This window comes from Panulirus ornatus, chromosome 42, assembly GCF_036320965.1.
Source record: "Panulirus ornatus isolate Po-2019 chromosome 42, ASM3632096v1, whole genome shotgun sequence".
Lineage (NCBI taxonomy): Eukaryota > Metazoa > Arthropoda > Malacostraca > Decapoda > Palinuridae > Panulirus > Panulirus ornatus.
In genome coordinates, this window is record NC_092265.1 from 18,864,243 (window position 1) to 18,876,948 (window position 12,706).

At 42.3% G+C, this 12,706-nt stretch overlaps 1 protein-coding gene and 1 pseudogene across 1 annotated transcript in view; both read left to right on the forward strand.

Annotated features, from left to right (window-relative positions):
* Nucleotides 1-12,706, forward strand: part of LOC139761954 (importin-11-like) — a 127,961-nt gene that overhangs the window by 32,211 nt on the left and 83,044 nt on the right. The window lies entirely within an intron of this gene.
* LOC139761953 (carnitine O-acetyltransferase pseudogene) lies at nucleotides 1,375-2,346 on the forward strand (annotated as a pseudogene).

The following is a 12,706-nucleotide window of genomic DNA, read 5'->3' on the forward strand; positions in this document are numbered from 1 at the left end:
GATAAAAACTTTTCACTGCTTCTAAGAACTTGCCTCCCACACCATATATTATTAATGCCTTCCACAGAGCATCCATATCAACTCTTATCATATACCTTCTCCAGATCCATAAATGCTACATACAAATCCATTTGCCTTTCTAAGTATTTCTCGCATACTTTCTTGAAAGGAAACACCTGATCCACACATCCTCTACCACTTCTGAAACCACACTGCTCTTCCCCAATCTGATGCTCTGTACATGCCTTCACCCTCTCAATCAATACCCTTCCATATAATATCCCAGGAATACTCAACAAACCTATACCTCTGTAATTTGAGCACTCACCTTTATCCCCTTTTCCTTTGTACAATGGCACTATGCAAGCATTTTACCAATCCTCAGGCACCTCACCATGAGTCATACATACATTAAATAACCTTACCAACCAGTCAACAATACAGTTACCCCCTTTTTTAATAAACTCCACTGCAGTACCATCCAAACCCGTTGCCTTGCCGGCTTTCATCTTCAGGAAAGCTTTTACTACCTCTTCTCCGTTTACCAAATGATTTTTCCTAACCTTATCACATTGCACACCACCTCGACCAATACACCCTATATCTGCCACTCTATCATGAAACACATTCAACAAACCTTCAAAATACTCACTCCATCTCCTTCCCACATCACCACTACTTGTTATCAACTCCCCATTAGGGCCCTTCACTGAAGTTCCCATTTCTTCCCTCGTCTTATGCACTTTATTTACCTTCTTCCAAAACATCTTTTTATTCTCCCCCTTAAATTTAATGATACTCTCTCACCCCAACTCTCATTTGCCCTTTTTTTCACCTCTTGCACCTTTCTTTTGAGCTCCTACCTCTTTCTTTTACACATCTCCCAGTCATTTGCATTGTTTCTCTGCAAAAATCGTCCAAATGCCTCTCTCTTCTCTTTCATTAATAATCTTACTTCTTTATCCCACCACTCACTTTCTTTTCTAATATGCCCACCTCCCACGCTTCTTATGCCACAAGCATCTTTTGCACAAGCCATCACAGCTTCCCTAAATACATCCCATTCCTACCCCACTCCCCTTACGTCCTTTGTTCTCACCTTTTTCCATTCTGTACTCAGTCTTTCCTGGTACTTCCTCACACAAGTCTCCTTCCCAAACTCACTCACTGTCACCACTCTCTTCACCCCAACATTCTCTCTTCTTTTCTGAAATCCTCTACGAATCTTCACCTTCGCCTCCCCATGATAATGATCAGACATCCCTCCGGTTGCACCTCTCAACACATTAACATCCAAAAGCCTCTCTTTCGGGCACCTATCAGTTAACACGTTATCCAATAAAGCTCTCTGACTATCTCTCCTATTTATATATGTATACTTATGTATATATGAACACACTCCAGCAGAAGGACCTCCAGTTGCAAACCTTATGGATCATATCATGGATTATATGGCTGATGTTAAGAAAGATTTGCAGCTTCCAGCAATAGAACTCTCAAAACCCCAACGTTTGATGTTTAATATAAATCCTGATCTTAAGCAGGATATCGAAGAGGCAAAAGTTGCTCTAGAAAGTTTGGTTGGTGACCTAGAGATGACTTGCTTCAAGTTCACAGGCTTTGGTAAGAACTTCAACAAATCGCAAAAGCTAAGTCCAGACAGCTTTATACAGATGGCCATCCAGTTAGCCTTTTATAGAATACATAATGAACCAGGTGCCCACTATGAATCAGCATCAACAAGAAAGTTTCTTTATGGTTGCACAGAGACAATCCGCTCTTGTTCAGTTGAATCTGTTACCTTTGCTAAAGCAATGCTTGATAAGGAGCTCCCAGTTAATGAAAAGACAGCTGCTTTGCGTAGTGCAATTGAAGCACACAAAAACTATGTGAAGGATGCTGTGAATGGACTTGGAGTTGACCGCCACCTTCTTGGGCTGAAGTTAGCTGCTATTGAAGCTGGAATGGATGTACCAACCCTCTTCATGGATGTTGGGTATTTACGCAGCTCACATATGCGTCTGTCCACTAGTCAGGTTCCTGCTCGTTGTGAGGCCTTTATGTGCTTTGGCCCACTTGTACCTGACGGCTATGGGTGTTGTTACAATCCTCGAAGTGATGCAATTTTCTTCGTGACTTCAGCTTTCAACTCCTCTCCTGAAACTGATTCAGCCACTTTCCGTGAGGCTCTTGAACAGAGTCTTCTGGAAATGCAAGATATACTGTTGAGAGATAGAGTTAAAGCTAACCTTTAATTTTTTTTCTTTTCAAGAAAATGGCTATTTTTTTTAACCTCCATCAAATGCATTGTGATACTGTACAAATTTTGAACAAATAGTCAATTATCTTTGAATAAGTATGTGATTATATTGAAATATAGGGGAGAAAGAATACTTCCCACGTATTCCCTGCGTGTCGTAGAAGGCGACTAAAAGGGGAGGGAGTGGGGGGGCTGGAAATCCTCCCTGCTCGTTTTTTTTTTTTTTTTTTTTGATTTTCCAAAAGAAGGAACAGGGAATTGGGCCAGGTGAGGGTATTCCCTCAAGGCCCAGTCCTCTGTTCTTAACGCTACCTCGCTAATGCGGGAAATGGCGAATAGTTTGAAAGAAAAGAAAAGAAACTTATGTATATCTCTCTTTTTAAACCAGGTATTCCCAATCACCAGTCCTTTTTCAGCACATAAATCTACAAGCTCTTCACCATTTCCATTTACAACACTGAACACCCCATTTACATCAGTTATTCCCTCAACTGCCACATTACTCACCTTTGCATTCAAATCACCCATCACTATAACCCGGTCTCGTGCATCAAAACTAGGAACACACTCACTCAGCTGCTCCCAAAACACTTGCCTCTCATGATCTTTCTTCTCATTCCCAGGTGCATATGCACCAATAATCACCCATCTCTCTCCATCCACTTTCAGTTTTACCCATATCAATCTAGAGTTTACTTTCTTACACTGTATCACATACTCCCACCACTCCTGTTTCAGGAGTAGTGTTACTCCTTCCCTTGATCTCATCCTCTCACTAAGCCCTGACTTTACTCGCCAGACATTCCCAAACCACTCTTCCCCTTTACCCTTGAGCTTCGTTTCACTCAGAGCCAAAACATCCAGGTTCCTTTCCTGAAACATACTACCTATCTCTCCTTTTTTCTCATCTTGGTTACATCAAACACATTTAGACACCCCAATCTTAGCCTTCGAGTAGGATGAGCACTCCCCGCATGACTCCTTCTTCTGTTTCCCCTCTTGGAAAAATAAAATACAAGGAGAGTATTATGAATTATGTACACGTATATACACATGTACATAATTCATACTGTCTGCCTTTATTCATTCCCATCGTCACCCCGCCACACATAAATATAACTAACCCCTCCCCCCTCATGTGCGCGAGGTAGCGCTAGGAAAACACAACCAAGGCCACATTCGTTCACACTCAGTCTCTAGCACTCATTTAATAATGCACCGAAACCACAGCTCCCTTTCCACATCCAGGCCCCACAGAACTTTTCATGGTTTACCCCAGACGCTTCACATGCCCTGGTTCAATCCATTGACAGCACGTCGACCCCAGTATCCCACATCGTTCCAATTCACTCTATTCCTTGCACACCTTTCACCCTACTGCATGTTCAGGCCCCAATCACTCAAAATCTTTTTCATTCCATCTTTCCACCTGCAATTTGGTCTCCCACTTCTCCTCGTTCCCTCCACCACTGAAAGATATATCCTCTTGGTCAATCTTTCCTCACTCATTCTCTCCTTGTGACCAAACATTTTCAAAACACCCTCTTTTGCTCTCTCAGCCACACTCTTCTTATTACCACACATCTATCTTACCCTATCATTACTTACTCGATCAAACCACCTCACACCACATATTGTCCTCAAACATCTCATTTCCAGCACATCCACCCACCTCCGCACAACTCTATCCATAGCCCACGCCTCACAACCATATAACATTGTTGGAACCACTATTCCTTCAAACATGCTCATTTTTGCTTTTTGAGATAATGTTCTCGACTTCCACACATTCTTCAAGGCTCCCAGGATTTTCGCCCCCTCCCCCACCCTATGATTTACTTCCGCTTCCATGGTTCCATCTGTTGCCAAATCCACTCCCAGATATCTAAAACACTTCACTTCCTCCAGTTTTTCTCCATGCAAACTTACCTCCCAGTTGACTTCTCCCTCAACCCTGCTATACTTAATAACCTTGCTCTTATTCACATTTACTCTCAACTTTCTTCTTTCACACACTTTACCAAACTCAGTCACCAGCTTCTGCAGTTTCTCACCCGAATCAGCCACCAGCGCTGTATCATCAGTGAACAACAACTGACTCACTTCCCAAGATCTTTCATCCACAACAGACTGCATACTTGCCCCTCTTTCCAAAACTCTTGCATTCACCTCCCTAACAACCCCATCCATAAACAGATTCAGCAACCATAGAGACATTACACACCCCTGCCGCAAACCTACATTCACTGAGAACCAATCACTTTCCTCTCTTCCTACACATACACATGCCTTACATCCTTGATAAAAACTTTTCACTGCTTCTAACATCTTGCCTCCCACACTATATATTTTTAGTACCTTCCACAGAGTATCTCTATCAGCACTATCATATGCCTTTTCCAGATCCATAAATGCTACATACAAATCCATATGCTTTTCTAAGTATTTCTCACATACATTCTTCAAAGGAAACACCTGATCCACACATCCTCTACCACTTCTGAAACCACACTGCTCTTCCCCAATCTGATGCTCTGTACATGCCTTCACCCTCTCAATCAATACCCTCCCATATAATTTACCAGGAATACTCAACAAACTTATACCTCTGTAATTTGAGCACTCACTCTTATCCCCTTTGCCTTTGTACAATGGCACTATGCAAGCATTCTGCCAATCCTTAGGCACCTCACCATGAGTGATACATACATTAAGTAACCTTACCAACCAGTCAACAATACAGTCCCTCCTTTTTTTATAAATTCCGCTGCAATACCATCCAAACACGCTGCCTTGCTAGCTTTCATCTTCCGTAAAGCTTTTACTACCTCTTCTCTGTTTCCCAAATCATTCTCCCTAACCCTCTCACTTTGCATACCACCTCGACCAAAACACCCTATATCTGCCACTGTATCATCAAATTTTTCAACAAACCTTCAAAATACCCACTCCATCTCCTTACATCACCACTAATTGTTATCACCTCCCCACTAACCCCCTTCACTGAAGTTCCCATTTGTTTCCTTGTCTTATGCACTTTATTTACCTCCTTCCAAAACATCATTTTATTCTCCCTAAAATTTGATGATACTCTCTCACTGCATCTTTCATTTGCCCTCTTTTTCACCTCCTGCACCTTTCTCTTAACCTCCTGTCTCTTTCTTTTATACATCTCCCACTCATTTACATTATTTCCCTGCAAAAATCGTCCAAGTGTCTCTCACTTCATTTTCATTAATAATCTTACTTCTTCATCCCACCACTCACTACCCTTTCTGATGTGCCCACCTCCCACACTTCTCATGCCACAAGCATCTTTTGTGCAAGCCATCACTGTTTCCCTAAATACATCCCATTCCTCCCCCACTTCCCTCACATCCTTTCTTCTCACCTTTCTCCATTCTGTACTCAGTTTCTCTTTGTAGTTCCTCTCACAAGTCTCCTTCAGAAGCTCACTTACCCTCACCACTCTTTTCACCCCAACATTTTCTCTTCTTTTCTGAAAACCTGTACAAATCTTCACCTTCGCCTCCACAAGATAATGATCATACATCCCTCCAGTTGCACCTCTCAGCACATTTACTTCCAAAAGTCTCTTTCTCGCACCTATCACTTATCACGTAATCCAATAATGCTCTCTGGCCATCTCTCCTACTTACATATGTATACTTGTGTATATCTCTCTTTTTAAAGCAGGTATTCCCTATCACCAGTCCTTTTTCAGCACATAAATCTATACGCTCTTCACCATTTCCTTTTACAACACTGAAGACCCCATGTACACCATTTATTCCCCCAACTTCCACATTACTCATCTTTGCATTCAAGTCACCCATCACTATAACCTGGTATCGTGCACCAAAACTACTAACACAGTCACTCAGCTGCTCCCAAAACACTTGCCTCTCATTAACTTCTTCCCATGACCAGGAGCATATGCATCAATAATCACCCATCTCTCTCCATCCACTTTCAGTTTTACCCATATCAATCAAGAGTTTACTTTCTTACACTCTATCACATAATCACCCATCTCTCTCCATCCACTTTCAGTTTTACCTATATCAATCTAGAGTTTACTTTCTTACACTCTTATCACATACTCCCACCACTCCTGTTTCAGGAGTAGTGCTACTCCTTCCCTTGCTCTTGTCCTCTCACTAACCCCTGACTTTATTCCCAAGACCTTCCTAAACCACTCTTCCCCTTTACCATTGAGCTTCGTTTCATTTAGAGGCAAAACATCCAGGCTCCTTTCCTGAAACATACTACCTATCTCTCGTTTTTTCTCATCTTGGTTACGTCCGCACACATTTAGACACTCCAATCTGAGCCTTCGAGGAGGATGAGCATTCGTTGCGTGACTCCTTCTTTTTCCCCGTTTGGAAAGTTAAAATATAAGGAGGGGGATGGTTTCCAGCCCTCCCGCTCCCATATATATATATATTTATTGATTTTGCTTTGTCGCTGTCTCCCGCTTTAGCGAGGTAGCGCAAGGAAACAGACGAGAGAATGGACCAACCCACCCATATACACATGTATATATATATACACGTCCACACACGCGAATATACATACCTATACATCTCAATGTACACATATGTATACATACACAGACATATACATATATACACATGTACATAATTCATACTGCCTACCTTTATTTATTCCCATCGCCACCCCGCCACACATGGAATAACAACCCCCTCCCCCTTCATATTTGCGAGGTAGCCCTAGGAAAAGACAACAAAGGCCCCATTCGTTCACAGTCTCTAGCTGTCATGTAATAATGCACCTAAACCACAGCTCTTCGATGGATATCAACTGACTGTTATATTTCTCTCTTGTATCTCCCCTGATTATGCGATTATTGCACGAAAGTGCACTTGGGAACTTTTCTTGTTTCATTTTATCTGTGGACTCATAGGAATATTTTTTTTTTTTTTTTTTTTTTTTGCTTTGTCGCTGTCTCCCGCATTTGGGAGGTAGTGCAAGGAAACAGATGAAAGAAATGGCCAAACCCACCCCCATACACATGTATATACATACGTCCACACGTGCAAATATACATACCTACACAGCTTTCCATGGTTTACCCCAGACGCTTCACATGCCCTGATTCAACCCACTGACAGCACGTCAACCCTGGTATACCACATCGATCCAATTCACTCCATTCCTTGCCCTCCTTCACCCTCCTGCATGTTCAGGCCCCGATCACACAAAATCTTTTTCACTCCATCTTTCCACCTCCAATTTAGTCTCCCTGTTCTCCTCGTTCCCTCCACCTCCGACACATATATCCTCTTGGTCAATCTTTCCTCACTCATTCTCTCCATGTGCCCAAACCATTTCAAAACACCCTCTTCTGCTCTCTCAACCACGCTCTTTTTATTTCCACACATCTCTCTTACCCTTACATTACTTACTCGATCAAACCACCTCTACACCACACATTGTCCTCAAACATCTCATTTCCAGCACATCCATCCTCCTGCGCACAACTCTATCCATAGCCCATGCCTCGCAACCATACAACATTGTTGGAACCACTATTCCTTCAAACATACCCATTTTTGCTTTCCGAGATAATGCTCTAGACTTCCACACTTCTTCAAGGCTCCCAGAATTTTCGCCCCCTCCCCCACCCTATGATCCACTTCCGCTTCCATGGTTCCATCCGCTGCCAGATCCACTCCCAGATATCTAAAACACTTTACTTCCTCCAGTTTTTCTCCATTCAAACTTACCTCCCAATTGACTTGACCCTCAACCCTACTGTACCTAATAACCTTGCTCTTATTCACATTTACTCTTAACTTTCTTCTTTCACACACTTTACCAAACTCAGTCACCAGCTTCTGCAGTTTCTCACATGAATTATTCCCTCAACTGCCACATTACTCACCTTTGCATTCAAATCACCCATCACTATAACCCCTTCGCGTGCATAAAAACCACTAACACACTCATTCAGCTGCTCCCAAAACACTTGCCTCTCATGATCTTTCTTCTCATGCCCAGGTGCATATGCACCAATAATCACCCATCTCTCTCCATCAACTTTCAGTTTTACCCATATTAATCGAGAATTTACTTTCTTACATTCTATCACATACTCCCACCACTCCTGTTTCAGGAGTACTGCTACTCCTTCCCTTGCTCTTGTCCTCTCACTAACCCCTGGCTTTACTCCCAAGACATTCCTAAACCGCTCTTCCCCTTTACCGTTGAGCTTCGTTTCACTCAGAGCCAAAACATCCAGGTTCCTTTCCTGAAACATACTACCTATCTCTCCTTTTTTCACATCTTTGTTACATACACACACATTTAGACACCCCAATCTGAGTCTACGAGGAGGATGAGCACTCCCTGCGTGACTCCTTCTGTTTCCCATTTTTTAGAAAGTTAAAAATACAAGGAGGGGAGGATATATATATATATATATATATATATATATATATATATATATATATATATATATATATTTGTATATATATATATATTTTTTTTTTGTTTTTTTTTGTTTTGTCGTCTCCCGAGTTTGCGAGGTAGCGCAAGGAAACAGACGAAAGAAATGGCCCAACCCACCCCCATACACATGTATATACATACGTCCACACACGCAAATATACATACCTACACAGCTTTCCATGGTTTACCCCAGACACTTCACATGCCTTGATTCAATCCACTGACAGCACGTCAACCCCGGCATACCACATCGCTCCAATTCACTCTATTTCTTGCCCTCCTTTCACCCTCCTGCATGTTCAGGCCCCGATCACACAAAATCTTTTTCACTCCATCTTTCCACCTCCAATTTGGTCTCCCTCTTCTCCTCGTTCCCTCCACCTCCGACACATATATCCTCTTGGTCAATCTTTCCTCACTCATTCTCTCCATGTGACCAAACCATTTCAAAACACTCTCTTCTGCTCTCTCAACCACGCTCTTTTTATTTCCACACATCTCTCTTACCCTTACGTTACTTACTCGATCAAACCACCTCACACCACACATTGTCCTCAAACATCTCATTTCCAGCACATCCATCCTCCTGCGCACAACTCTATCCATAGTCCACGCCTCGCAACCATACAACATTGTTGGAACCACTATTCCTTCAAACATACCCATTTTTGCTTTCCGAGATAATGTTCTCGACTTCCACACATTCTTCAAGGCTCCCAGAATTTTCGCCCCCTCCCCCACCCTATGATCCACTTCCGCTTCCATGTTTCCATCCGCTGCCAGATCCACTCCCAGATATCTAAAACACTTCACTTCCTCCAGTTTTTCTCCATTCAAACTCACCTCCCAATTGACTTGACCCTCAACCCTACTGTACCTAATAACCTTGCTCTTATTCACATTTACTCTTAACTTTTTTCTTTCACACACTTTACCAAACTCAGTCACCAGCTTCTGCAGTTTCTCACATGAATCAGCCACCAGCGCTGTATCATCAGCGAACAACAACTGACTCACATCCCAAGCTCTCTCATCCTCAACAGACTTCATACTTGCCCCTCTTTCCAAAACTCTTGCATTCACCTCCCTAACAACCCCATCCATAAACAAATTAAACAACCATGGAGACTTCACACACCCCTGAGAACCAGTCACTTTCCTCTCTTCCTACACGTACACATGCCTTACATCCTCGATAAAAACTTTTCACTGCTTGTAACAACTTGCCTCCCACACCATATATTCTTAATACATATATATACACACACACACACACATATATATATATATATATATATATATATATATATATATATATATATATATATATATATATATATATATATATATATCTTTCACACTATTCGCAATTTCCTGCATTAGCGATGTAGCATTGAGAACAGAGGACTAGGCCTTTGAGGGAATATCCTCACCTGGCCCCCTTCTCTGTTCCCTCTTTTGAGGAAAAAAAAAAAAAAAAAGGAGAGTGGAGGATTTCCAGCCACCCGCTCCCACCCCTTTTAGTTGCATATATATATATATATATATATATATATATATATATATATATATACTTAGAAGAGCAAATGGATTTGTATGTAGCATTTATGGATCTGGAGAAGGCATATGATAGAGTTGATAGATGCTCTGTGGAAGGTATTAAGAATATATGGTGTGGGAGGCAAGTTGTTAGAAGCAGTGAAAAGTTTTTATCGAGGATGTAAGGCATGTGTACGTGTAGGAAGAGAGGAAAGTGATTGGTTCTCAGTGAATGTAGGTTTGCGGCAGGGGTGTGTGATGTCTCCATGGTTGTTTAATTTGTTTATGGATGGGGTTGTAAGGGAGGTAAATGCAAGAGTCCTGGAAAGAGGGGCAAGTATGAAGTCTGTTGGGGATGAGAGAGCTTGGGAAGTGAGTCAGTTGTTGTTCGCTGATGATACAGCGCTGGTGGCTGATTCATGTGAGAAACTGCAGAAGCTGGTGACTGAGTTTGGTAAAGTGTGTGGAAGAAGAAAGTTGAGAGTAAATGTGAATAAGAGCAAGGTTATTAGGTACAGTAGGGGTGAGGGTCAAGTCAATTGGGAGGTGAGTTTGTATGGAGAAAAACTGGAGGAAGTGAAGTGTTTTAGATATCTGGGAGTGGATCTGTCAGCGGATGGAACCATGGAAGCGGAAGTGGATCATAGGGTGGGGGAGGGGGCGAAAATTTTGGGAGCCTTGAAAAATGTGTGGAAGTCGAGAACATTATCTCGGAAAGCGAAAATGGGTATGTTTGAGGGAATAGTGGTTCCAACAATGTTGTATGGTTGCGAGGCGTGGGCTATGGATAGAGATGTGCGCAGGAGGATGGATGTGCTGGAAATGAGATGTTTGAGGACAATGTGTGGTGTGAGGTGGTTTGATCGAGTAAGTAACGTAAGGGTAAGAGAGATGTGTGGAAATAAAAAGAGCGTGGTTGAGAGAGCAGAAGAGGGTGTTTTGAAATAGTTTGGGCACATGGAGAGAATGAGTGAGGAGAGATTGACCAAGAGGATATATGTGTCGGAGGTGGAGGGAACGAGGAGAAGAGGGAGACCAAATTGGAGGTGGAAAGATGGAGTGAAAAAGATTTTGTATGATCGGGGCCTGAACATGCAGGAGGGTGAAAGGAGGGCAAGGAATAGAGTGAATTGGAGTCATGTGGTATACAGGGGTTGACGTGCTGTCAGTGGATTGAATCAAGGCATGTGAAGCGTCTGGGGTAAACCATGGAAAGCTGTGTAGGTATGTATATTTGCGTGTGTGGACGTGTGTATGTACATGTGTATGGGGGGGGGGGTTGGGCCATTTCTTTCGTCTGTTTCCTTGCGCTACCTCGCAAACGCGGGAGACAGCGACAAAGTATTAAAAAAAAAAAAAAAAAAAAATATATATATATATATATATATATATATATATATATATATATATATATATATATTTAATCCCTGGGATAGGGGATTAAGAATACTTCCCACGTATTCCCTGCGTGTCGTAGAAGGCAACTAAAAGGGGAGGGAGCGGGGGGCTGGAAATTCTCCCCTCTCTTTTTTTTTTTTTTTTTTTTTTTTTTTTTTTCCAAAAGAAGGAACAGGGGGGGCCAGGTGAGGATATTCCAAAAAAGGCCCAGTCCTCTGTTCTTAACGCTACCTCGCTAATGCGGGAAATGGCGAATAGTTTAAAAGAAAAGAAAGAAAGAATATATATATATATATATATATATATATATATATATATATATTTATTTATTTTTTTTTTTTTTTATACTTTGTCGCTGTCTCCCGCGTTTGCGAGGTAGCGCAAGGAAACAGACGAAAGAAATGGCCCAACCCTCCCCATACACATGTACATACACACGTCCACACACGCAAATATACATACCTACACAGCTTTCCATGGTTTACCCCGGACGCTTCACATGCCTTGATTCAATCCACTGACAGCACGTCAACCCCTGTATACCACATCGCTCCAATTCACTCTATTCCTTGCCCTCCTTTCACCCTCCTGCATGTTCAGGCCCCGATCACACAAAATCCTTTTCACTCCATCTTTCCACCTCCAATTTGGTCTCCCTCTTCTCCTCGTTCCCTCCACCTCCGACACATATATCCTCTTGGTCAATCTTTCCTCACTCATTCTCTCCATGTGCCCAAACCATTTCAAAACACCCTCTTCTGCTCTCTCAACCACGCTCTTTTTATTTCCACACATCTCTCTTACCCTTACGTTACTTACTCGATCAAACCACCTCACTCCACACATTGTCCTCAAACATCTCATTTCCAGCACATCCATCCTCCTGCGCACAACTCTATCCATAGCCCACGCCTCGCAACCATACAACATTGTTGGAACTAATATTCCTTCAAACATACCCATTTTTGCTTTCCGGGATAATGTTCTCGACTTCCACACATTTTTCAAGGCTCCCAAAATTTTCGCCCCCTCCCC